Consider the following 26,237-nt stretch of genomic DNA (forward strand, 5'->3'; position numbering starts at 1 on the left):
AAGGGAGAATAAAACTGATGGGTAGGGTATTGCCCTATTATGGAGGTTAAAAAATAAGTTGAAAAATCTGTCCATTTCAGGTGTACTAGACAGCTATATAATCCACAGCAGTGGATAACAGATTTGTAATTACATTGAAGTATTTCACTAGAAGGGCTATATTCCTTTAAACTATTTCCCACTTGTCTATGCGACACACATCTAAACAAAATATTCAGGTTAGAGTACTGTGTGGACAAGTTGACATATTGCTTTCCAGCTCTCACTACTTTTGGTACATTTATGCTGGCAGTGTACAATTTGGTTTCTAGATTTTAATGCCAAATAGCAGATCTCTTTGATTTATAGCTGTCAGAATGCACACTAGAAACTGCTTTAGGAAGTGTAAGATGACAGCATGTTGGTTATTTTTAAGCATTTTATTGGTATATACATACTGGAAGTGATCAGGAGTACTTTCTTTTTTTCTTGTCTCCTTGTTTCCACATCCCTTTTTTCTTCCAAAGTTTTCTCAGCGGTTGTCAGTCAATCACATCTTCAGTACTTTCACTTTGTCATTCTTGTTATTCAGTGCTGTAGCCTTCGACTTGTACATATTATTTCAGGCATTTTTCCTAGTTTACATCCAGAATTGTAGACAGAAAGATAGTTGTACGTAATAACGGATTATGCTAGTATCTGTGGACTGTAAATTCATACAGAGAGATCTGACTATACATAGCTGTAAAGAAAATGTAGATGAAGTGCTTTTTCTTAACTTTGTCTATTATTGTAACTCTTCACTGTTCCTATTTTCATTTAACACAGAACAAGCTACATTTATTTGCCTACACACTTGTCTCTACTCAAACTTACTGGCACTGCAATACGTACATGCAAATGAGATTTAGGCATAAGATAGAAATTAATACAGACTTGTTTGTTAATACAGAATGTTTGTTTTAAAATATATGCATTGTTTTTAAAAAGCAGTAAGAAATGAGAAGGTTTGACATTTCTAAAGTGAACTAGAACTTATTTTTCCTGAGTCAAATCAACTAAGATGAACTAACCCAATACATACCCACATCTGTTGAAATTATACCTCGCTTCTTAGGATTTGGTCTTCTGAGGAGATAAGATCCTTCTTATAGGTTAACTAGACATTATTTTTCCTACTTAGTTAGGCTGCATTTCAAGTCTGCCTGATTCAGAGTCAATTGAAACATGCAGACATTTGATGCATTGAGGTTAATGGACCGTAAGGGAGGTCCCAATTCAGTAAGTTGTAAGCTCCTCTTTGACTGCATTGATGTTCCTCTCATGTGATGTTTTCTTTTTGTTATCCCAATGACTTATCTCTCAAATGATCATGATTCATTTGAAAATACTACCTTACATGTGAATTCATTAATGCTTTAATTCTGAAGTAATCCAAGGTAACTCAAGTAAATTTATAATTGCCTTTGAGTTATATAGAAACTCATGACCTCCATGACCTATGCTCTTAATTCTTGTTACCAAGAGAGATGTGATGTTTTCTTAATAACTACTAACTGCAAATCACATTTAGGCAGCTATTAACTGTCAGGTGAGGATATGAATGCCAAAAGCGGCTTTGCTCTTATTTTAAGGTAGACCTGAAAGAGAATTCTTGTACTACATTTCTCTATCTGTAAGAAATTCAAGATAAACCTATAACTTACACATTTTAGAAATATCTGTTAGTTTAAACTATATTCAAATGAAGCTCCAATATATTTACCAAAGAGCATTTCTTGATATAACTTGCACTGCTTGACCAATTCAATTTTGTAGAGATTGATTACATTTTCCGAAAACTTCCCAAAGCCTGTTGTTACCAGAATCATTATATAGCTGAAATGTTATTAAAGTAAAAGGAAGAGGAAAGTAAGCAATACCACTGAGGCATTCTGCAGATTCATATATAAGCCTTGTGTCTTCCCACGTTGCCACTGGGTCTAGTAATTATTCTGTTTTAATGTGAGATTTTAAATTAAAAATCTGTTAGAAAAGTATTGTGCTGTATTTCTATCAAATCTTCAAAGTCTGCTTCGTTATCAAGGCCTGCTTCTGATGTTTTTTATCCTCTTTTATCTTCTTCTCTCTTTGTTTCAAAGATATTTTGAAGTATAAAACAGGTAAGGTATCTTTTGTAATGTATTCGTGCAAAAGAAGCTGAAAGAGAAGATCTGTAAGGTAGATGAAATGCAGCAGAGGGACATTTGAAAGAATGAAATGGAAAATGATAATGGAATTGTGCCAAATCACAAGCACAAACAAATTCATCTGCATGGTTTACATACCAGGAAATCAACAAGTGCCATGTTAAAATTATATTCTAACATTCGTATAAGCTATGTTAAAACAAAGTCATCCCTTCAAGTCTTTTGAGCATAAAGTCATAAACTCATACTCAGTGAAGAACTGTAGAGATATAAAACTTCCCTTTCTGCTTCACATAAGATTTCTAGACTTGTGGAGCATCTCTCATTGAATTAACAACTTAGAAATGGATGTCTTCCATTAACTCTCATTAAGAACTATTAAGCTTTGTATATTAGTGCAGAAAGAGAGATCTATTCTTTGCAATTTAACTTGCTTTTCTTGTATGTTATCCTTGACTAAAATCTTCTCTTATTGCAATTATCTTCTAGAGATACAGAGATCCTACAGATCTGATCGGTACCAAGTAAGCCATAGTTCTGAACTTATTTCATAAGCACTTCAACCTGAGATCAACATATACTTTACCCTTTTGGTTATTCTCAAGTCTTCCTTTGCTTTTTGTATTTAGAAACAATAAATAGTTTTATACCTTAATCTGATATTAGCTGCACTTCATCACTGGTCCCTGGAATCCTAATGATACAGGGCACGTATGAAAAGGAAGTTGGTCTCTTCACCTAATGTCTGTTGAGCACACAACTCTCCTAACCTCAGGAGAGAAGGCTTAGTTTGCAAGGGACATTAAAGATCATCTTCTTCCAACACCTCTGCAGTGGATAAGGTTGCCGAGGGGCCCCATCAAGCCTGGCCTTGAATGCTTCCACGGATGGGACTACCACAACTTCTCTGGATAACATATTTCAGTGCCTCACCATGCTCTGTGTAAATAATTTTTTCCTAACATCTAGTCCAAATCTCCCCTTTTTTAGTTTAAAGTAATTCCCTATTGTCCTATCACTATCTGCACATTAAAAAAAATTGGTCTCTATGCTGTTTATAAGCTCCCTTCAAGTATTAGAAGGTCACACTGGGATCTCCCTGGAACCTTCTCTTCTCCAAGCTGAATTAGCAAAGCTCCATCAACCTTTCTTCTTATCAGAAGTGCTCCAGCCCTTCAGTTATCTTTGTGACCTTCTTAGGACCTGCTCTGAAAGCTTAGTTATCTTCCTTGTGCTGGGGGTCCTAGGCCTTAACACAGTACTCCAGATGGGGGCCCTACGAAGGCAGAACTTGCCTTGCTGCCACACCTCTGGTTGCTACAACCTGGGCTGTCTCCAGTCTTAACCTCTTTAATGATCACTTCCAAACACTGGTGAGCAACAGGACCTCTGGTTGCTCTGTCCAATACCTGAGTGAGAAATTTATCTTCAACAGATTCTAGAAGTCTCTTGGATTGCTTCCAGCTTGCTGTGTTGTTTTCTAAGTAGATGTCTGGGAGGTTGATATTCTGCATCAGTATGAGAGCCTGTGAGCACAATTCCTTTTGTAGCTGAGTAAAGAAGGTCTTGTTTCAGGTGACTTGTAGTACTCCCTCACCACTAGATGTCCTTTATTGATCTGGCTCCTAATTTTAATTCACAAGCTCTCAGACAGGTCATGGCTCTTTCACAAAGGTAACTCTGCAATTCATCCACTTCTTAAAGTAGAGGTCTGTTCCCCTGCCCTTCTTGCTCTTTCTATTCCTTCTAAAAATCTTGTAGCCCTCGATCATAGTATCCCATTCATATATGAATTACATAGTATGTAATTCATCCCACAATGTTTCTGTGATAGGTCCTAGTTTTCTAGTTGTACCATGTTTTTCATCTCCTCTTGCTTATTTCCCAATCTATGTGCACTGATGTAGAGCTAGACTATTGACCACATTACTTTCCTGGTGGAGCCCTACCATTCCTCTAGGACAAATTTTAGATTTTCTGCCTCTGCTTCTTAAAGTGATAATGTTCCTTAGCTCTTCCCTGTCACTCAGCTACAGCCTGAATTGTTGTCAAATGGCAGGTGCTTAAGCTTGGACACTTGTGTGGGCAACTGGAAAGTGCTAGGCTTGTTGAGGTGACAGTGCTGTTTTCCTAGTGTTGATGGACATATACTAAAGAGGAATAAAGAGAACCCATCTTTACGGCTTGACTCAATTTTATGTACACTCAATTTACGGCTTGGCTGAATTTTATGTACACAAATGAATACATGGAACTGGAGCAGGCTCTTGTGTCCTTACCATTCAAAGAGAAAAAACAGGTATCATGTGGGACCCTATGGATGTAACTATAAAAGCTAGCACAGCATCTTATAACCCGCTGGATAATGATTAGGAATTAAATGTGTCTTTAAAGTAATCCGATGTCATGTTGGCAGAAAGCTTTCAGGAGAAAATCTTATTCTAACACCCAACCAGCATGGAATACATGTTAACTAGCAAACCCCATATTCAGAGCTGTGCTGACGTCCTTAATTACACCATCAATTATGCTAATTTTAATGCATACTTGAGAATGTGATAAAAATAAACCAAAGGAGATTATTCGTTAGCTGCAGTTTCATGGCTGAAATTGAGCTGAACACTTAAAACGAGCCTGGATGCAACACTCCATAATGTGCCATAGGGAACAATTCCACATAAGCAGCAAGTAGAGCAGGATGGGAACTAATAATTTTTCCATCTTAGTTCTATTTTATGACTCTTTGGCAAGAAATAGTAGCTTGGATTTTTTTTTCTTCCTCCCCCCTCCCCCCCCCCCCCCCGCCTTTTCTTTACTCCTGTCTCAAGGGTGCCGTAAGCTCTTAGCTGGAGCCAGGACAAAAATGAGCATCTTTCAAAGAAAAATTGCTCACTGCATTTGGGCTTACAAGAGATGATACACTTGGTGTTGACAGTAGGTCATTATAATGATCCTATCAGCTGAATAAACTGAGGATAATGTTTCTGCTAGGAGAAATGTCTAAATTCTTCAGTTCTTCTTACCCTTTCTCTTATAGAAAGCTGTTGTATTTGAAATATCAGAGTCAAATGCAAAGTTCTCATGGAGCTTGTTTTGTGCGTTATCTTAAGTATTCTTTGAAAGAAACCTTCTATCAACATATCTTCAGCAGAGTTCAGCTACAGAGAAACATATATAATCTAGTTTACTTTTACCAAGTGTCCAGTATTGTGTGTTGTTCAGTAAATCATTCTTACAACCAGATGGTGTAAACAGGTATGTCCATCCCACAGGCTGAATGTGGTCTGGTCCAGCTTATCCTGCGGCTGGTCCCAGCCCCATTCCAGTGGGTGGCAGCTCTGTTCTGCTGAGCAGCCCAGCCCTGGGCATGCACTCATTGCTCACAGCCACACAATGGTGTTCAATGGGCACCGACTGGACTGAAAGCAGGGCACAAGGAGGGTTCAGGGCAGCACTGACTGAAGTGATAGTGAATAATTTTGCGCATTTTGCTATGTAGTCCTGTGAACAGTGAGAAATACTTGGCCATTTCTATTTTGATAAGGGAATCTGAGAATAGGCTTCTAGACTGTGAGAAGATCATGAGTTTTTCAGTATATTTGTGGCTTCATTTTCAGTTGCCAAATATATTACCAGCAAAATTTCAAATGGAATAGAGTTGCAATCAGACATTCAACTCAAAAATTTGATTGTGTCTTTTTACCAGACTTCTATAAGCCCTATCTTAGCAGAGAAAAATATCCCTCACTTCACAATCTGCTTTATTCATGTCAGTGCTTTTTGGCATTTGTACATTTGTGTACATCCCACTGTTTTGGATAAAGTACAGAAGAAGTAAAATGTCATCAAAAATCTCTGACAAGCACCTTGAGAACTGGCTGAGAGTTGCAACCACTGTCATTGAACCAGACTGATGTGCTGGTTCCACAAAAACAAGGTTACATATCCCACTAGTTTCATTGTTTTATTATGCGCTCTCTCTCTCTTCTATCTCTCTCCCTTCTTCCTTTCCTTTCCTTTCCTTTCCTTTCCTTTCCTTTCCTTTCCTTTCCTTTCCTTTCCTTTCCTTTCCTTTCCTTTCCTTTCCTTTCCTTTCCTTTCCTTTCCTTTCCCTCCCTCATAAGTTATATATACACAGCTCAGGCAAGAAAAAAGTTGGACACCCGTGATGTAGAACATTCTATGGTGCCTACCTAAACTGACTTCTAGCAGAATGAAATTCTGTCCCAAGTGATGAGTTCCACAGAAATTTTATTTTTAAAATATATTTATTTTTCATGTCTCTAAGGATTTTACTGGGTTCTGTTGATGAGTTAAAGGTGAAGCAGTTGCGTGCTTGCCTAGGAGCCTTATTAAGACCATTGCCTTATTAACTGTACTATTCCTATACAACCCACTACTCCCATTTAGATATTCCAGGTGCACTGAATCTTCCAAAGTTTTAATAGCCTGAAGCACAGTACAAAATGAAAACTGCTGATGTCAAAGTAGAATTAGTCTAAACAACTTCAGCATCTGGGCTCATGGGTAATGACAAAATGTAGTCCATCTATCTGTAGCTTGTCCCCAGATGGTTTGCTTCTCCTTGCTTGAGGTGCCTGTCAAGTCATTTAGTGTTTCACTTTCTAAGCCTGATACTTAACACTTCCAGGTGTCTTTATGCTTTGAGGGCACTAATGCACATGTAGATTAAAACTGCACTGCCTTGGGCAAGATACAGAGATGAGTAAAACAAAACTTACTTGTTAAAATAAAACTGCTAAAATCGTATTGCTTTAGCTTCCACTTTATGCATTTCCTTTCCCATAAGAAGTCACTAAAGCAAACAAACTCTGATTTAGAGAATGTCTGTCAAATATTTGAATACATAGATGGTGCCTGACTGGCATTCAAGAGGTCAGTGATATGCACTCTTAAACATAAAAATGGGAGTGCACGCTGTTGGCTGGGGCTGGAGGGGAAGGGGAGAGTGGGAGCTTCGATGCTATAAAGGCTGTATTCTGAGCAAGCAGAATCTACCAAGACAATTGTAACAAAAGGAGAGATGATGGAAACATCTATTCATGTTTTTTGCAACCATACTTATTTATTTTACTTTACTTATTTATTTTGAATAACAATTATCCTATGGTGATTGCTTAGTAAATAAATACAACCCTAAAGGACATCAAAACCTTTGATTATCATTTTTGAGCCATAAGCACCTATTAGAATTCCCTGCAATTATTTTCCTCCCAGGCTTCAAAAACTGCCATGAAGGAAATGGCTCTGGCAAATAGGGATTTTATAAATGTATCTCTGCCTTAACATGTTCTTGTCTTGAAGCTTTTTAAGTGTTTTTCTCATTGTGGGAAGTGTTTGGTCACAGAAGGGAAGGGAGCTCAGAAACAAAGCTGTTTCTTACTGAGGTTGGAGCTAGCAGGAGGAGGTAATATCAGGGTTTGTTTGTCCTGCTGTGTAAAATAAAACAGTTCTGTTTTGCACATGGCTTAAAGTACTGCCTGATAGATATACACAGAGAACAATCATCATTGCAGGAATACAAAGTATTGCTAAATCTGGTTCAGCTGCTAATCACAATACATGGGTCAGGACTTTTCAACTGGTATTTTATTTAAGCTTATCCACTGAAGTCTTATTTTATTCCAAATATTTTTTTTTTAAACTTCTTTAGATTTTGCAGGTTTCAGTTTGCTCTTCAAGTTGAGCGGCTATATGACTTTATTCTTTGGTTGTGAGGAGAAGGTGAGAGAGGGCTGAAAGAAGACGAGTTACCTTCTTTTTCTCTAAAGAAATGGCTATTGATGCAGGATTTGAGGTGTTTGAATTAGAGAAGCTAATGAAAAAAAAAACAACAACTGTGCAGAGAAGGTGAAGATATAATATTACCCTCAAGTGGGTGCTTGACAATATTTGTTTTCACGTTAAGTGTTGTTGGCTGAAAACCAGTGGAATCTTTAAGAACAGGATTCAAGGACTATTTCACTACTTGGAAGCAGAGTTTAAGAACATGAGGGAGGAGTAGAAAAAGGATATAATGGGCAGCTAACATTTTTTTTGACAGATGTCTAGGCAGAGGACTTAAAGGCAGACCTTTATATAAGTAGCTCAACTGTGGAGGCACATGGTCTTCAGCATATGGCAGAGGGAATTGAAGGGAAATATAGCACTAAAACTATTTCAGTACATGATGTGGAAAATGAAAAGGCAGCTGGGTGAGCAGGCATGTAAGTCAGGTAGTTCTAGAAATCAACGGGGAGAAGGAGAGAGCGTGTCAGAGCCTGATGCCCAGGAGATAATGGAAGTCGTTGCTTCAAGTCAAAGAATTGAGAAGACTGGATCTTTGGAGAGGAGGGGGGAGAAAAAGGAGGGGCATAGGAGTTATTCAGATCAGTTGTAATTCAGTGGTGTGATGGGAAATCCTTTCTTAAGAGTTGACATTTTTATCATCAATTTGGGAACAAGAAGGTAGACTGTACTTGAAGAGCAAATATGAGGAATATGAAACTAATACGGGAAGACCCCCAGGCAGTGATAGGCCATATCCACTGTTTACTCACTTTCTCTTTGAATGTAAGTGATCTCAGGAAACTAACTGCAATGAAAAGGTGTTAGCTTTGCCGAGATGGGGAAGGTGGAAACTCAATTTTTAATGAAATCTGCTGAACTTCTTTTAAGAAAGGGAAAAGTGTTAAAACTGATTGATGACAGAAGGATCTATGCTGTAAGAAGCGTTCCACATTTATACCTATAAGGAAATGAATTTCACAAGGGCTATCTAGAAACTTTTAATATAGTAACCTCAGTGTGCTCATCCCTGCCATGTCCTTCAATTATCTGTGAGCTTACCTGTTGGGTCTATATTTGTCTCTAAAATGTAAACCATCAAACTGATCTATGTATCTCGGTGTTGGTTTGGGTGAGAATTTGCAGTTGCAGTACTGTTGGGTAATTATGAATGTAGGACTTTGATTTTAGCATTACTTCAGCATTTGTGATTACTTCAAAGGGTTTTGTGCGGATAGAGATGAAGCCATGTACACAAACATCCAATACACAAAGCATGAATTTCACCCTAATCACATCTAAAATATACATACAAATGGCCATTTGTCTACAGTTGTTGTATTTGTGAAAACTTGTATTTGTTGTGGGGCTTTTGCATGTGTTTTTTGGTGTGATTTGCTCATTTATGCCTTTGTTCAAAGATTGGATCTCAAAGTTTAAGGCACCATGGAGTTTTTTTTTTCCCTATGTGTGTTAGAGTCTGGAAGTTCTGTGCTGTGTTATAGAGGAATTATGTAAAGATTTTAGGGGTATTGATGTATAGCTTTTTGAAAGCTTAGGTTCAACAAATTTCCATAATAACTATTATTCACTTTGAGAGCCTTCTGCAACAATGGGAAAGGGCAAAATCAAATCATAGGGCAATCAAAAACTACCAGAAACCAACAAGTAGTTTCCATTCCTGGGTCTGTGGACATAACTTGTTAAGGAACCTTGCAAAAGAGACACAATTTTGGCTTCAGTCATAAGAATTTTGTAAAAAACTTGATACCGAGTCTCAAGAAACAGAAACCCCTATTAAAATTTTGTTCAACAAACTGTTTTAACAACACTTGTTCTAAGATAGGAGTTTTTACAGGATAATTTTTGAGACAATTTAAGAAACTGTATGCATTCTTGTATTGAAAGCTGTTGATCACAGCCTGAATCTCTGATTAACCATCTGAGGCAAGCAATGAGTCTGCTGCGGGAGCACAGGTGAAGGTGATTCAGCTGTACTATTGGAAGGGGTGGAGCTTGGCTATACCTCGCCCAGATCTTATTTAAGTGCTGACCACCACTAAAGCAGGTTCTCTTTCTCTGGAGATTGTTCTTTTGTGGAGTTTACTGCGAATCTTCAAAACTGGTGAGCATTTTCCCTTTATCCTTCTATCATGATTATCTTTCATATGAAACATCTGTGTAACCCCTGTTTACCTATGACTGTATTAACTGTACAACTCTGTAAAACAGTTACATAGTCAGGCAGCAGCAGTGCATTAGAGTGGCAGCAGCTGTTTTGAGAAACTATTTCCCATGAAAGTGTCTGAGATTTCCAGCTGGTTTCACTTGGGTCGAGAGCTTTCTACCCTCTTCTTGGAGAGGAACCAATAAGTGTTTCTAAGTCTAAATCTGATGTCATGGTATGCAGCTATTGACAGAAATGTTCATGTACTCTGTAGTAGCTAACATGATGCAGTGTCAACCTGAAAAGGAGAACAATGAGTTTTTGCTTGTGGTGGGAGGAGTCTGGTTCTGTTTTCCTTTTGTTTAAGTATATTTAAAAGATGACTTTCTTCTTTTTCACTTGAAATGCAGTATATTTTGACAAGAATCTTAAGAGCTGGTGGAAATAAACATGACATTAAAAAGTGTGTCTCTATGACACACTACAGAGTGATGTGAAATGATAATGAAAAGGTCAGTTTTGGAAAGGTTACAGAACAGTAGTTCAAAAGACATTTAGCAGCTCGCTGAGCTCCAGACCACAACACTAATTGGTGACAGTGTGCAAGCAGCTTTCAGAGGGAGGATGAATGTGTTTTCAGCAAGCTGTGAGCAGCCTACTGGGCTACCCTGGACCACAGGATCAATTGAAGTATTCTTTCTTCTCTGCCTTCTCTTCATTTTTTTTCTTTTTACTGCTACCAGTTCCTTTCGTACTTTATTTATTTGTAAAGAAATAAGAACTTATACAAGCACACCCAGCACTAGTGACTGTGCTAGTGATATAATAGCAGCGTGCTAGTCAATTGTCTTGTTACTAAAATGAGCTCATGTTGAGTTTGAAAAATCCACATTTTACCTAGATAGTGTTGCTTTCTAGGAAGAATGCAAACTAAGATATTTCCTGAACCAAGTAACCAGGAACAAATAACCTGAAAGATTTTACCTGAAAAAAATGATCATTCTTAAAATAAATTTGCATAATTTTTGTATAAAAATTTCTTTATTTCCTGTAACCTATGAGATGCTTCATTCTTCACTATGAAATTGCAATCCTCATGCTAGCTTGCCTCTCTTGAACACCAGCTGCTAAACATGAGGGGAACAGTAAAAATAAGTTATTGCTTCATCAGTCCACATGTAAATGTTGTGGGATTAATGCAAACCTCATTTGTTATGGCAGCAACAGTCAGTCCACAGAAGCATTTCTGTATTTATGGACTTTAAAAATACAGACTACTAGTGAAGGAGAGGCTAAAAAGTTTTACATGTGGTAGCTGATACTTGTAATTCTGATGGTTGCAGAATGAGAGTTGTGTAAGGAGCATGAGATCAAACTGCGCAATAAGCATGGAGTTAAACTAAATCTGCAGATGTTCCAGCTCTCTGTACTGCTCTGAAAGAAAGTAGAAAAATTCCAGAGAGGATGATTGAGAGACTTTGTTCAGACATTATCAAAGGATGTTTGCTTTTGTAGTTTTGTATTCATAATAAATAATCTGCTTCTTCTAAAATGCAGGTAAAACCATGTGAAAAGTGAGTTGTTAGGTTTTTGCACTGGAAACTATTTTGACTCTTTACAACCAAGCTGTGATTTATACAAATACTAATCCAAATTAATTTTAATCATATTAAGGAAATCACTGTGTTAAAGTGATTTAACCTGCCAAGTGGTGTTGGTTAGCAGCAAGCATGGATCACATCTGCATGAGGGTTTGTCTCTCCTCTCATCTTGTTGGTTTGTTCAGATCCCAGATTTCATTGGGAGGAAAGCACTGCATGGGTTGTTCGCCTGCCAGTAACCTTCCGTAGTTTGGTGCTAAAAGGATGCTGTTTGAGAAGGTGGCTGTCATAACACCTCAGCAATATGCTCAGCTTCAGACTGAAAGAAACAGGCAGGTATCTGGAGCTATTTCTGAGGTCTAAAACATCCTATTTGGTTTGTTTATTTATTTTTTTATTATTATTTTTATTCTTCCCGCCACTGCCCAGTGTTTAAAACTGCTGAATTATGGGGTCTGGTGCTTCTGTTCATATGGCCCTGAGACATGGCAGAAGGATGAAAGAGCAGAAGGATAAAACAAAATATTAAGTGATCGATCAAGAAAGTTGGTTTTCCTGTTACTTCTGTTTGCAAATCTCCAGGGTTTCAGTGCAGAGTGCTACAGTGAAAGTGTTTAGCGCAGCAGCTGCCAAAGTTCTTCTCTTCTGTCATGTTTTTGCAGAGCTCATTTGCTTCTTCAAGTGTTTTTTATAACCCAAACAATCTTCAGGGCCGCTTTTAAGTAGATGATTCTTTGCCAGCAATTCATCAGTTGCAAGCACTCTTTCAACACCGAAGTATGCTTCTACACCTTTTTAATGGGGGAAGAAAATGTAGGAGGGAGATTTTTACATTTCTGTAATTATCATTGTTCACATTTTTAAACAGCAGCACATAAAAGCCAAGCTGGATGATGCACACATTTTAAGACCCTCAAAACTGATGGGGAGGATTTTTATTTTATTTTATTCACAGCCTCTTCTTCCAAGATTTTGTGGTCCATTTGTTTACAGTCACTTTTTGCAATCATAACTATTAGTACATTGCTAAAACTGGTTCTCATTCTTTCAGCACTTAGAAAAATGTTTGGTGTCTTGAAACATGATAGGGTTATACAAGCAAAATGTAAAATATCTGCATCTAAGTCCTGCAGAAGACCCACAAGCATCTGTGGTAGCTTTTTTGATGGTATTTTGTTGCTTTTTATCGCTGGGGCAGTTGTTTGTATCACTACTGCTTTTGTGTATTATAAGAAGTTATGACATATCATAAGATATCCCATACTGGAGAATTATTTTTCAAACAGAGACTTTTTTTTTTTTTCATTTGAGTGAAAAAGGAACCCTACTAACACTTAGACTACAAGGTGAGGCACTGAAACTTTCTATTAAGGTTTTATATCCTGTTTTTGGCATAGAATTTTGTTTTTAGTCTTCAGTTCTATTGAGTACAGCAGCATACAAGCATTCCCAGATTGAGCGCTGGCCCAAATTCATGATTACATTGCTTAAGTCTCCATAGGATTCATATCCAGAATATTCGTATCTTTCAATTTTCTTTCTGCTTTGATAATCTTGTGAACGTATAGTAAATTTTGTCCACACCTATGTTTTCAGCATACTAAGTTTTGTTACACTTTGTTATGGGGTAGAACCTGTGCCGGGTTTAATGACGTTATTGAAAACTTACTTAAAGTAACACTTCATAAACCTTTTTGTAAAAAAATGTTCTAAACACACCTTCTTTGTTTTATAGTTACTGCATTATTTTTGAGAGCTTGTTTTAGATGCATTTTAGACTGAATCTGAAAGTATTTATTCTTTTCTTGCAACATGCTATCTTTATTTTTTCAGCATTATAATAAGTTCAGTGTACTCTTGCAGTGAAGAGCATTCTCATTTAAAGTGCACTGGTTTCTGAAGATAATTGCAGTCTACTGTGTGCACAATATTCATACTGTTAATAAACTGATACATTCATTTTAAGTCTTGTAACCCATGAAAACTGCTCATGGCTTTCTGCCCTCTTTATGAAGAAGACAATGTACTTTTATCTGCAATGCAGTTTTAGTTTGAAAATGTTATTTACCAACAGGAAGGCAATGGATTTGTAAAATTAAAAAAAAAAATTAAAAAATCAGTTTAGTTTCTCAAGCAGATTTGGAATGTCTGAATCATGTGGAAGAAACAAAGAAGTGACTGTGAAAGAAAATCATACCCTTTTCTTCATCAGATGTATCTGTACTTACCTATATTGATATTGTGCTAAATATCATGTTTATCACCCGATTAATTGTCACCCAAAATACCTTTGGGCTTGACCTCTAATCTTCTGTTTTCTCACGATCAGTGCTGTAAGTCTTCTGTTGATCTGGTCAGGCCAACTTTCACTCCATTCTTCCCATTCATAGCCAAGCTGACATTTTTCTGATTCAGCTAAAGTGCAAAATTAAATTGTACTGTAGAAATTTAAGCACTGACTATAGGTCAGGAAAACAAAAAAACCTCTGTAATTATTGTCAGCTTACAGAACTTTTGAAAGTGCTGGCTTTGAGTTCTGGGATATGGTCTTATATGACTATGTGTGATGTATTAGCACACACCTCAGAATAACAGAAACTGAATATTTAACAAAAGCATAGTAAGAATCCCTATTTTCTTCATATCTGATGCAGTTGGAAGATTACTGAATTTCTTTCTACTTTCTTGGAAGAACAATCTGCTCTTTGTTTAACCACAGTGGGTAACCCAACAGGCTGTGCTCACTCACATAAGAGTCCCAAAAGAAATTTACAGAACCAACTGTAATCATTTAAAAAAAAAATAAAATCCAGTTATATAATTTCAATAAGCAGAAATTAGACAACAGGGAGCACTGTTGGTAATAGAACAGAAAGAGTTTCATGAGAGATTTCATGTGTGAAAAGAAAAAGAACATTGTTTTTAAGATTCTGCTCTGAATATCTATATGTGAATGAAGTAAAAAACATGAAGTGCTCACAGATATCAGAGTATGATTTGATCCCCCTTAAAAGTGGCAGTTTTACAAACCACAATTGTAGTTTGCCACTGAGTTTTGTGAAATCCAAATATCTGCATGAATGTCCATTTCTGGAATTATAAGATCAGAATACCAATGAGTTTAAGCATGTACATTGATTGGCATGGATATCAAGTGAAACAAAAGAAAATGTTGATGTATACTTTTGGGTTTTGATCATGTCAACCATCAAAGTCCAATCCAATTTTCAGAATGTTATCTAAATATATCAGCTTTCCTTTTGTGAAACAAGTTACTGTCTCTAAAAATCTTATACACATTAAAGGAAGCAGGCAAATACTTTACTTTGTTGGCTTTGTGTTTAAAGATTTTTTTTCCATTGAAGTGCTTTAATAGCATGAATTATTCCTTAATTAAATAGGCTTTCCTAATTTAGTATATTCAGCCAAAAAGTATGAAGACTACAAGACTTGAAAACGGAAAATAACTTTTTGAAATGTTACCAAATACAGACCATTGTGTAAGACAAATTTCCATTACGTTGACAAAGAACCAAACATTATGAAATTTGTCAGCTTCTGTTGAGCTGTGTATTCAGTGAACTTGACTGCACATCAAAATGAAAGTGTAGATAAACTTAAAAATATGTATATGGACAATATCTATAGGAAGCACTTCCTAAAATAGTATTTCTATATAACCTGAAATATGTTCATTTTGTCATATGAACCATCCCAGTCCTGTTCTACTGTTTTTATTATTTTACTTCTGAAATCAGTATTTGTACAAATAAGTAACTCTCCCTCTTTGAATTTTGTCATACCTGATACTTCCTTTGATTAAACTTTGAGATCTCATGAAGCCTTAAAGGACTGACTACATACAGTAAGGGAAAACTCTTTTAATAGCAGTTTTCAGTACGTATAACCTTACTCAACCTTACTGAAATTCTAGACTCTTTTTAAACCTTCATTTCTATCTGTGATCTCAAAATGATGTATCCTAACCTATAGTGAGCCACGATGATTAATGAAAGATTATTATCTGCAGTAATATATTACTGTAAAGGTTCTTTCTCTGTTGTGCTCTGAAGATAATAATGATTCTCATAGTTTTATTTGCCCATATATTTGGTTAAATATTAGATAACAAAGCCAGCAGTGTTTTCCTGTTTCAAATACAGAGTCTTCTGGCTTATTCAGTGCTATTGTTTTCAGTTCTTGTAAGGTTTACCCAAAGTATTAATGTAGAGGTACTTTGCATAGATAGAGGACAGTGCCATTTATAGAATGTTAAATGCCCATAAAAAATATTAAACGAAGGAGTCAAAACTAACACAGAATAAAGTGTAATGATTCAATGTGATGCAGAGGTCTCCTTCTCAAAAAAAAAAAAAAAAAAAATAATAAAAAAAAAAATATCTTTAATATGATTCCTGGAAATATTTTTATTTCTTAGTTAATCAGAGAATTATTTACCATAGGAGCATCATGTTTTGCTTTGTACTCTTCTTTGAAAACAATCTAAATGGTTAAGAATGTCAGGACCAGAATGGTTCTCTTTGGAAAGCCTGAATTATTTTTCCCCTTGATATTTATTTTGTTTAGAAAGTACCTTTTAGTAAGTTAACAAACTCTGTAAGCCAGAAATGTGGAAGAATTGCTGCAAGAATATTTTATAGATTAAACATAGACATTTATGATAACAATGGGAATGTCAGACTGGTACTGGCATTAAACAAAATGAAGGATCAGCTCTGGTTTCATTCAGTGTATAACTTGGCAATGGCAGCATAAGCAGGCTTTTCATTTTGAGCTTATGAAGACCATTGTTTTCATGAAACTAATTTTACTGTCCAAATTAATGGAGTAAAAATGAATGATGTTTGATTTGATGATAATAGGACTTGGTCTGAGACAGCAGAATTGTACAAAGTAATAATGGTAAATGTTGAACTGATTAGAAAGCACAGGTATCAGCAGAGGTGTGTGATTAATGAGGTATGTGTTTTCAGCCCTTCATGAATCAGTATTTTAGTATGTTGTAGTGGCTTAGAATAAAACACAAAATCAGCTCTACTTCTGCTTATATATTATGAAGAAATCAGAGAAATGTTAAATGAGGAAAAAATGAGGTAAATGAAGGAGGATATTAATACCAGTTAAATAATTATAATGGACTCTTTGGCTTCATAAATTATTCTTGCATTATTTCTTTCAGTACATGCGTAACTGTTGTCCAGCATATTCTACATTAAATAAAAATCCTTAAAGATATATCTTCTACAGGCAAGTCTTGCAAAGGACATTAAGCACAATATCAACCACTACAGGAGGTTAATATGAAAGTTCAAATAGGGTTTCTGTTGTGTGTTTGTCTCCTTAGCTTTTAATTAAAGAGTCTAGGAAAATTACCTAACATCATGGAACTAATACTTCAACATTCACAGAAACATTATGCAGGATTATTGTTTATGTTCCTTATAGAACATATGTATTCTTATTTCAAAGTTTTATTCTTCATTCAAGAAAGCTAGGGTTTAAACTGTTGGTTCTAACTGTTGGTAAATATACCAGTTTTGCCAGGAGTTGTTTACTATAGTGGAGTTCTTGTTTACTTAATGAAGAACATTTAGTTAGTGACCAAATTGAAAAAATATATTTATTAGCTTTGTGCTCATTGTGGTTGTAGTGGAATTACCACTCAATTTCTGCTACAGTGTTCAAAATATTTTATGGTTTGGGTTCTTGTCTTTTTTTTTTTTTGGAGATAGCCATCTAACAATTTTTATCTTAAGACTTTTCACATGTTTTCTCAACTCACTACATCTTGCTTATGATGTCAAATTACTCATGTATCTTCTTGCATATGCATAATCTGTAGTGTGTCATTTTGGTATCAGTCTGTTCTTGCAGCAAAACAGCATCCAGCATTCCACTTCATGTTTGGTACAGAGCAAAAAATATTCCAAACAGTTAAAAAAAGCAAACAAACAAAACAAGAGCAACCCCACACCTTCACCAAGGTAGATTTTGGCTTGCATTTGGTATTTTCATTGCTCAGGAAAAAGACTTCCACTAATAAAAAATATTTACTTTGTGGTAATCTTTCACTTACCTGACTTTTTCAGATTAAAAATTCCTGTAATAATATTGAGTAGAGAAGGATGAGAAAAGATCTGGTCCAGATACAATAAAATCCATTTGGAAATAATGGACAAAGAGTGCTCCTTATCTTTAACCTGCTGGGAGCAGCAAGGAGGAATCTTCCTTCTCTAATGGCATATACAATAAATGTGTTCACTTCAGACAAGACACTTCCCCATTTTTCCTCTTTCTCTGTTGACTGCATGTTCTTTTTGCTTTTATTGGTGGTACTATAAATGTATGAAGTGAAGGGATTTTCTGGGTCAAGTCACAGTATCCTATTATTTCAGCCAGGAACATCATATATCTTTCCTTCTAAAATTAGTTAGTTGTCTGTCACTTGCTCACCTCTCCATCAGAAGGCTACTTCAAGCTCTTGACTGTGGGACTTAGAAAGTGCCCTCTCTTTTCTTAAATTATTTATTTTTTTGGTGCTCCATTTGTACCTATTTGTTTTACAACAATATTGTCCTTCAGTTTAAATAGTTCTGCTTCTGTTCTAGTCTTTATTTCAGATAAGAGTGCTCTGAGAGAGCAGTCAATCCTATCTCTATTCAAGTTTACAAGCTAAAAAAGACAGGTTATCTAAGTATTCTAGGACAGGCATTTCCATTCCCTGCTCTTTCTGTCTAGACATGGTAATTTTTGCTCATTTTTGCCAAGACCAATGGCCAGAGTTGTTCACATGTTTTCTATGTGCTACCTTGGCTAACCAAAGCACTATAGTCATTATCTGTCCCTTTGGATACCTCCAGTGGTTATACTGTCTGTACTTCAGAAGTGATGTCAAACTACTCATTGAGGCAATACTGTTATGTATCTTCTAATGTGTTTCTTCCACACTGTGAATGTCCTTTTTTCATCAACTCTATCGTATTTCACTTCGACTACTAACTGTGGCATCATCTTTCTTTTATTTTCAGTGTAGCATGTTTTATGTGTGTTAAAATACCTGTTCTTTTTCAGATTTTTTTTCTTCATAACATCTGATTTTCAATTTATTGATGAATCAAAAGCATTAATATACATTCCCTGTAAGGTGGTAATTGGTATTAGTCTTCATGATGGATGGTGTTCCTTATGATGTGTTGAATTTTGTCAGTAAACTAGCAAACTGGAGTGCTTAGGATAATTTAATCTCATGCCCCATCTCAGTATTTTCTCTTACTTTCTCTTTCATTCTACGCATTGTTTGCATAATTAAAATAGTGACAGACAAAATAATAACCTTTTTACTTTCTAAGAGAAAATCATATTTCAAGTGAGTTTGGGAATAATGTGTTTTGAGGAAATTTGTCCTACTGAGAACTTTGTATAAAAGTCCAGACTCAGCATAATTCTCACAAGCAGTTTTCCAATCATCATGTGCATTTCTAAATGCAAATCTATAAATAAAATCATGCTTAATATTAAGGCAAATTAACTTCCCACAATGATTTTGTGATATGAAGCAGCCGGTTTCTTGAGTTTTAATAGATACAGGTAAAAATGCATGATAGCAACCTGAACTGAGAAGCTACTAAGCTGCTCAGGAGGTGGCTGATCATGTGATAATTGAAATGACATTTGCACTTGCATTCTACTGCAGATTGCAAGAGGGACTTCTCTGGCATTTGACTGTCTTAGTGTACAAAATAAATAAATAATTCAACAATCTGGTGGTTAAATAATTAACCTCATTAATGCATTGTCAAAGAGAATTTCCAGGAAGGGTAGTGGTTGCTATGAATCAATATGTGTATAGACAGGTCCTCTGGGGTTACCAATGAGACAGTACCATCTACTGGGTGACTTTTCCTATCATAGCTTCAACACAATGCATAATTATGACTGTTACAGAAGGAAATGTATTTGATAATTCTTGATTTCTTCACCCAAACCTTGCTACTATACCACCTTTTTTTTAGCAACTCAGAGTTATCAGACATCAATGGTACAGTGCACGCATAATGAATATATGAGTACTGCTCTGAAAGTAATGCCTCTTATTTTACTATGCTGTCCCATAGCGTCAGATGCAGGAGTTGGTGTTATGGTAGTAGAGGCTAAACCTTCCCACCATTATTCCCCTACATTTTGTTATCACGTGACAGATGACAGCAGAGAGGCAGTTAGACAAATTTGCATCTGACATGGAAGTGTATATGGAGTAAGGGTGTAAAACTGATATTTGACTTCATCAGGCTGAATATGGTTCATTTCCCTAGTGGCAACAGTACAGTGGGCTACCTCCACTACAGCAGATTTTTATGAGTGTGGCATGCAGGCTTTTGTTCATAACTGGTGCAAATGCAGAGCTCATGGTGGTGGCTATTTTGTAAAACAGTACTTTGTAGCTGAGGAATTATCAACTTGTATTATTGTGCATTACTTTTGGAGCTGCCTACGTATTATGTAAAACAGGTTTCATACAAATGTGATTTTTGGAAAAGGTATTCCACCTATTGACAGGGATTACACACGTCTCTGACAAAGCTTTTTTTTTTTTTAATGTTAGAAATGCTCTGATATTTGATTGAAGATTAGAATGTCTGTGATCAAGGAGATGAGCTATTAGACAATGGACCTAACAAAGGTGTTGAGTATATTTTTGTCTTGATATACGACTCAATATATGGATTTGTATTTTTTCACAATTAATGCGTGTGTTCTCCTAAATATTAAGGCAATACTTAAAATACAGTTTTTCCCTTCTTGAGATGACTTCACTGTTGAATCACTTTAGTGAAGAAATTACCACCCCGTAGTTGTGCCTGTAACATGATCTCATATACAACTGAGGGATTTGTTTCAAGACTACTTTCCAGTATGAAAGCAATATCTTTAAAAGGAGGGAAGCAGTTGTGAAACCATATTTTTTTTTTGTGCATAACCTTCAGTTTTTATTAAAGTTTTTTTTCTTTTTTTGCTGCGTTTACAAGCTAAACCAGCTGTGAAAGGTGCAAGCATATAGTTTGTATTCAGCAAAGATCTGTCATTTTGTGCTTACTGCAAGGCAAGTGGCTCTGCCAGTTGGTGCTACAATTTATCAAGCTGGCAGAGTGACAATTTTCATTGCTTTTCAAAATTTATCATGGATAGTCATTTTTGAAGGGTTGACTCTTTTGTTTGAGCAGACTTGTTACTTTCAGACTTACAAAAATGGCAATTATTAATGCTATTAACCCACGAGGCAAAGATCAGTTTTGCTCCTGGAACCTTGAGTATGTCTTCTTGACAAAGATATTTATCTGCTTCTGTGTCTTCCAGGGTTTGTGAATTTAGAGAACAGATGTAATATACCAAAGCACTGTCTCCCTTAAGAACAATGAAAGTCATTTTCATCCCAGCTGTTAGAACAGGGCAAAGGAGGTTAAAAAAGGTAAAATATTAAAAATTAATAGTCAAAATTATTTAATATTCTCAATTCTGACTTCCTATGATTCTATGACAGCGTGTGAGAGAAGCATTACAGGTTTCTTCCCCGTAGTAGGTTTGCAGTATGATGTGATATGTTCAGAAAGTTGAGAATAAACTGGCTGAATCTTTTGTCCTGTGAGTTAGCTGTATTTCCATTTGCTTAGGTGGATGCTTTTTGTTCTTTCCATATATGCTCTTGCACACACTGCCTGTATGGGGGAGGAAATCTCTCTGCTATTCACAGCAGTGACTTTTTTAAATGTTTACTTGAAAACATTGACATTAAAATCACAAACCAATTTCTGTGTTGTAGTAGGAGAGTACTTCTTTGCATACAGTTAAACATGTATAAGAAATGCCACATGGAAAGACTTTGTTTGGCTTATAATAATGTGACATGATTATAACTTCAATTCTGACATTAAAATGTTATGAAATCAGTTTACATTAAAGGAGTATCACTCCTGAAAACTCTTGTTCTTGGTTCTTTCTTCTCTCAGAATAGCGAAGACCTGAAGAAATTGCATTAAAGTACCTTCCATTGAATTGTCATTAAGGAAGAATAGAATCCACCGCATTGTCTTAGAATTATGTTTGGCTAGCATTTGGCTTTACTGATTGGCATACGGATTTATACAGTTCGTTGCTTTTCAGAGTGATGTAAGAGCACAAGGTTAGCCTGACCTCTATATGTCTTCTACTTCTCCCTTGTACAGGGCCATAACCTTGAAATAATTGCAGAATCCATGTGATGTTTTGCTGGCCCTTAGAAGAAGGGAGTAGGAGACAAAAGCAAGTTATGTGGCGCAGCAAAGAGGTGTCAATGTTAAATGCCATCCCCAAAGGAGCCAAAAGTGTTTTAGTGTAATAAGAAGGTAAATGCAGCTCTTTTTTTTTTTTTCAGAAAATTTTGTCATTTAAAAAAAGCAACTTCCCCCCCCCCCCCCCCCATTAAGTCATGAAAATTATGGTTTCTGTCCAAAAATTGTTTTAATATGTTGTTTTTCTTTGATAAGAAATCATGCATGTTACTAAGAACGCCACGTGTTTTTAGACTGTGTAACCAAATAAATAGCAAGCTCAAAATGTATTAATACCCTTTGGAAATTAGGAGAGTTAAACACATGCTGTGTTATATGTCCCCTGCATCGAGTGTCTCATCTATTTAAAAATAAAAAATAAAAAAAAAAATTAGAATCTCATAATCACTCAGACCCAAGAGAAGACAGAACATTAGCAAACAGGAAATCAGGAAAATAAATATCCTAGGAACAAAATTAAGCTTTCTCTTGTGGGATCTGTGGATGGTGTATTATCTGTATGAACTATCAAGTCTCTCTGCATCTGCTAATGCTGCACTCTCCATCCTCAGTCAAACAGAAATTGTCTTCTCCAAAATCACTTAAGAGGTGTCTTCTTCGTGCTTATCTTCTTTTCCTTTTGTATAAATGATATACTGCTTTCTGGCATAGAAGTCTCAGACTTCTTTTTCACTCAGAAGATAATGTTTGGTATGTCTACTGTGGTTTGTTTTTTCCTCCTTTTTGTTATTGCTGCACGTACCCCACACAGTCAGTGAACTCTACACCTGCTCTGGGGTCTCACAATTCATATGAATAAGCTTACAGTCTAGTTTCAAATGTCAGATCATAAAGCAAAACACTGGTAATTAGAAGAGCTGAGGCCTTCAGGAAGGGGGAGCCCATAACATCCAAAGGGAATGAATTTATCAGATATATCTAACCTTGCATTTCTGAGAGTGTCATCTGAAGATAATGCTCTTCTAAACTCTCATTTCAACAAAAGCTAGCAATCAATTGAATTAAGTGACAGAGATCCAAAGTGAAGATCTTATTCTTTGCAAAAGATATTGCAGTGTTGCCCTTGAATGTGTCTGAAAAGCTTCCAACTTTCATACTGATAAGGACATATAAGGAACGCAGAATCTAAGTCTGAACTTTGCTGTCATATTTGGCCCTTCTCTCTAAAAGGTATTTAAGTAACAAGAAAGCTGAAGTCTCCGAAGACTTGAGGATAGTTCTGTACTCAGCATCTATTTCTGTGGCTTAGGATTCTCTTTATTAAAGCTGACATCAACACAACAATCTTGGACCATGTGGACTTAGAATAAATTTAAATCTTCCAGCAGTAGTGGTGTGTAGAGGCAAGTACTTGCACTGTGGATAGGAACTGCACCATATTTGATGTTTTGGCAATTAAATTTCTACTTTCTATCATGTGTCTTTTTTAGAATTAATGATAGGAGTTGTCTGTTTTGATAAACCAACATTGTTAGCCTTTTTAGTTGTCATTTTTCTTTTAATTATATTAATTTTGATTATGTTTTCTCATAGCTATAAAATCTAATGAATAAAAGGAATGCTTTTTCACGCACAGGACAGTAAATGTCAGACTGACTTAAGGGTTGTTCTTTTCTAAATTTCCTTTGGGCTTTCCTTTAAGTGAGATGGATGTGAGTTGTTTCGAATAGTATTAAATCTTCATAAAGCATATTTCACTTTTTTTTTTTCCTTGTCAAAAACACTATGATGCCACTTGTCAATAGGAAATTCCCACTTTTGAGATGGTCTTTAACCTTGAGAGTACTGGCCTCTAACAAGAAAGCTGTGACGTGCAGGAGTGAACACTAAGAGTTTCTGAGCATTTAACTTTTTATTCAAGGTATGCTATTGGTATTTGCATCTCTTTAGATGAATACAGCAAGTTTTTGCTGATACCTTTGGCTTGATAAAATACCATCAGGTATTGGCCATACATTATCCCTAAGCCTTCCACTATTACTGGCTTGAAAACTGAATTATTAAAAAGTTGTCATTATCTTTTATGGTTTGTGTTAGACTGGAGTTCCTTATTGTGTCAGCTATCATGTATCTGTGACAGTGATATTGTAGATGCTTTCTTTATCTTAATTTCCTTCTATCTCAGTGTCTTGCTGAATATGAAAGGACTGTAGCTTTTTTTTTCACTATCTAGGAACAGACTATATGATATATTGCTTTCCAAGTGGATGAAACTATTAATTGTAACAGCAAGTAATGATCAGTAACAATGCTGTATTGTGTAATCAGATACTGGAGGACACAAGATCAGCATGCTTTCTCATTTCTTTCCCCTTTCTTGATGCTATAGGTAAAAGAAGCCACAGTACGCATAATTTTAGGGGTTGGTTTCCAAAGATCATTTCACAATTATTATGGTGGGAGTGGGTGGAATATGATTTCAGTGTATGAAAAGAACGTGTTTGAGAGAATTTTCATCATTATGGGCAGAACTGTCAATTTCAAGAGAATGTCAGGAGGTGACTAGGCTGCACCCATGGCCTTGGGACATTTGCATATCAAGTGAGGAAGGGAAGCTTAGAAATGTTTCACCTTGGTGTTTGTGTGTTTTCTTCTGTTTGTGAAAATGCAGGTAGTGCTGCCTTCCCATTTCACAGTTGCTTTGTAAGGAGGCTAGGACTTGTTAGTAGCAGTAAAATTCTTTGATCAAAAAATATAGTAGCATGCATCAAAACGCTGGTGGAAATTCAGGCACCTGGATATTCGAGGGAGCAATTCTTTTTTATATATTTAAAAATAAACAATAATAGTTATACCTTTATATAAAATAAGTGAGAAAGAGGAAGCTTCAGCAAACACACTGACTCTCAGTATTCTAACTAGTCTGTTCACTTCAGTAAATTTCACAGGGAATTTGATAGCAATATATCCATCAGTTATTTATGAATAAAAAGCATAGAACTCTATTCTTTAAAATATAAATCTTGTTTATGTTCTTTCTAATGAGATTGCGGAAGATCACATATTGAGTCAAGTGGAAAAGATGACTCTTTCTAGAAAAATCTTCAGTAGTTGTTAATTGGCAAAATTATAAGGGCATTAGTGTCTAAGTATTTGAACTAAATCATGCTGTGGAAATTGCAAAGTTCATTTAGCAATGGATTTTCAGTCTTGCAGAAATGTAACAAATAACTTTACATGTAATGTTTTTAAAGAATAGCAGATATTTAAGATATTGCTTGGCTTTCTCTTTCAAGTTCATGGACATACAGTTTTAATGAACACATCAATTAACTCTGAATATCTAAAGTGATTTAAAAAAACACACGAAACAAAACAAAAAAAGCATGTGCTAATGGTCAGCAAATGAAATACCACTTTAATAAATTAAAATGAAGATGCTCTGTAGAGTTATCCAGCACTCATTAAATTCAGGATAATTCCTATATAGTCTTTGGAGAGTGTTCAGGATGATTACTATTTCTCAAATGACCATTTTGATTAGCAGAGAAACAAAATTAAGTTCAATGTTTAGACAGTTATTGCAAAGGGATTTCAGCTATTGAAGTCTGACTGGGCTGGATAAAAGAGGTACTAAATTTTTCCTGCTTTTTCTTTCTTTCTTTTTTTTTTTTTTCTTTTTTTTTTTTTTTTTTCCCCCTCAGCTACTTGATATCCTTCAGGGCTAGGCATAAAATAGGATTTAGGTGAGAAGTAGAGGCTAGAATTATAAACCTTACAGCACCACTTAGCCGCAACTCAATGTGCTGCATATCCTTCCAGCTTAAAATCTTCCCATGCAGAGATGTCTCTAGGCTAATGATCTAATTATATGAATTAGATAAAGACTATCATTTGACAACCTTCAATACTAATAGCAGTATTTTAAACTAAAAGTGCCTGTCTATTCAGCTCTTCAAAAGATGTTGGATAGTACTCTTCGACTACTGCAGCTATTGCAAAGCAGAAAGAAGCATCCTAATGCGGCTCTAAGTAGAGCATCTAGTAGGTCAAACTTAAGATTTATTCTCATACCAAGTAAAGTAACTGTTCTAGTAAGAGAGACTGCTTGCTTCTGAAGCTCTTACCCCAGTTTTACAGAGTCTCTGCTCTCATGTGTTGTGCAAGATTTCTGTGTACCTAACACAGAATTATAGTCTTATCCTAGAGGGGCAGATATCTGAAGCTT

General features: G+C 35.9%; 1 protein-coding gene across 4 annotated transcripts in view; it reads left to right on the forward strand.

Annotated features, from left to right (window-relative positions):
• The window catches only part of TENM1 (teneurin transmembrane protein 1), a 782,075-nt gene that overhangs the window by 17,128 nt on the left and 738,710 nt on the right, over positions 1-26,237 (forward strand). The window lies entirely within an intron of this gene.

This window comes from Coturnix japonica, chromosome 4, assembly GCF_054131305.1.
Source record: "Coturnix japonica strain WE chromosome 4, WE-NBRP24, whole genome shotgun sequence".
In the NCBI taxonomy this organism is placed as follows: domain Eukaryota; kingdom Metazoa; phylum Chordata; class Aves; order Galliformes; family Phasianidae; genus Coturnix; species Coturnix japonica.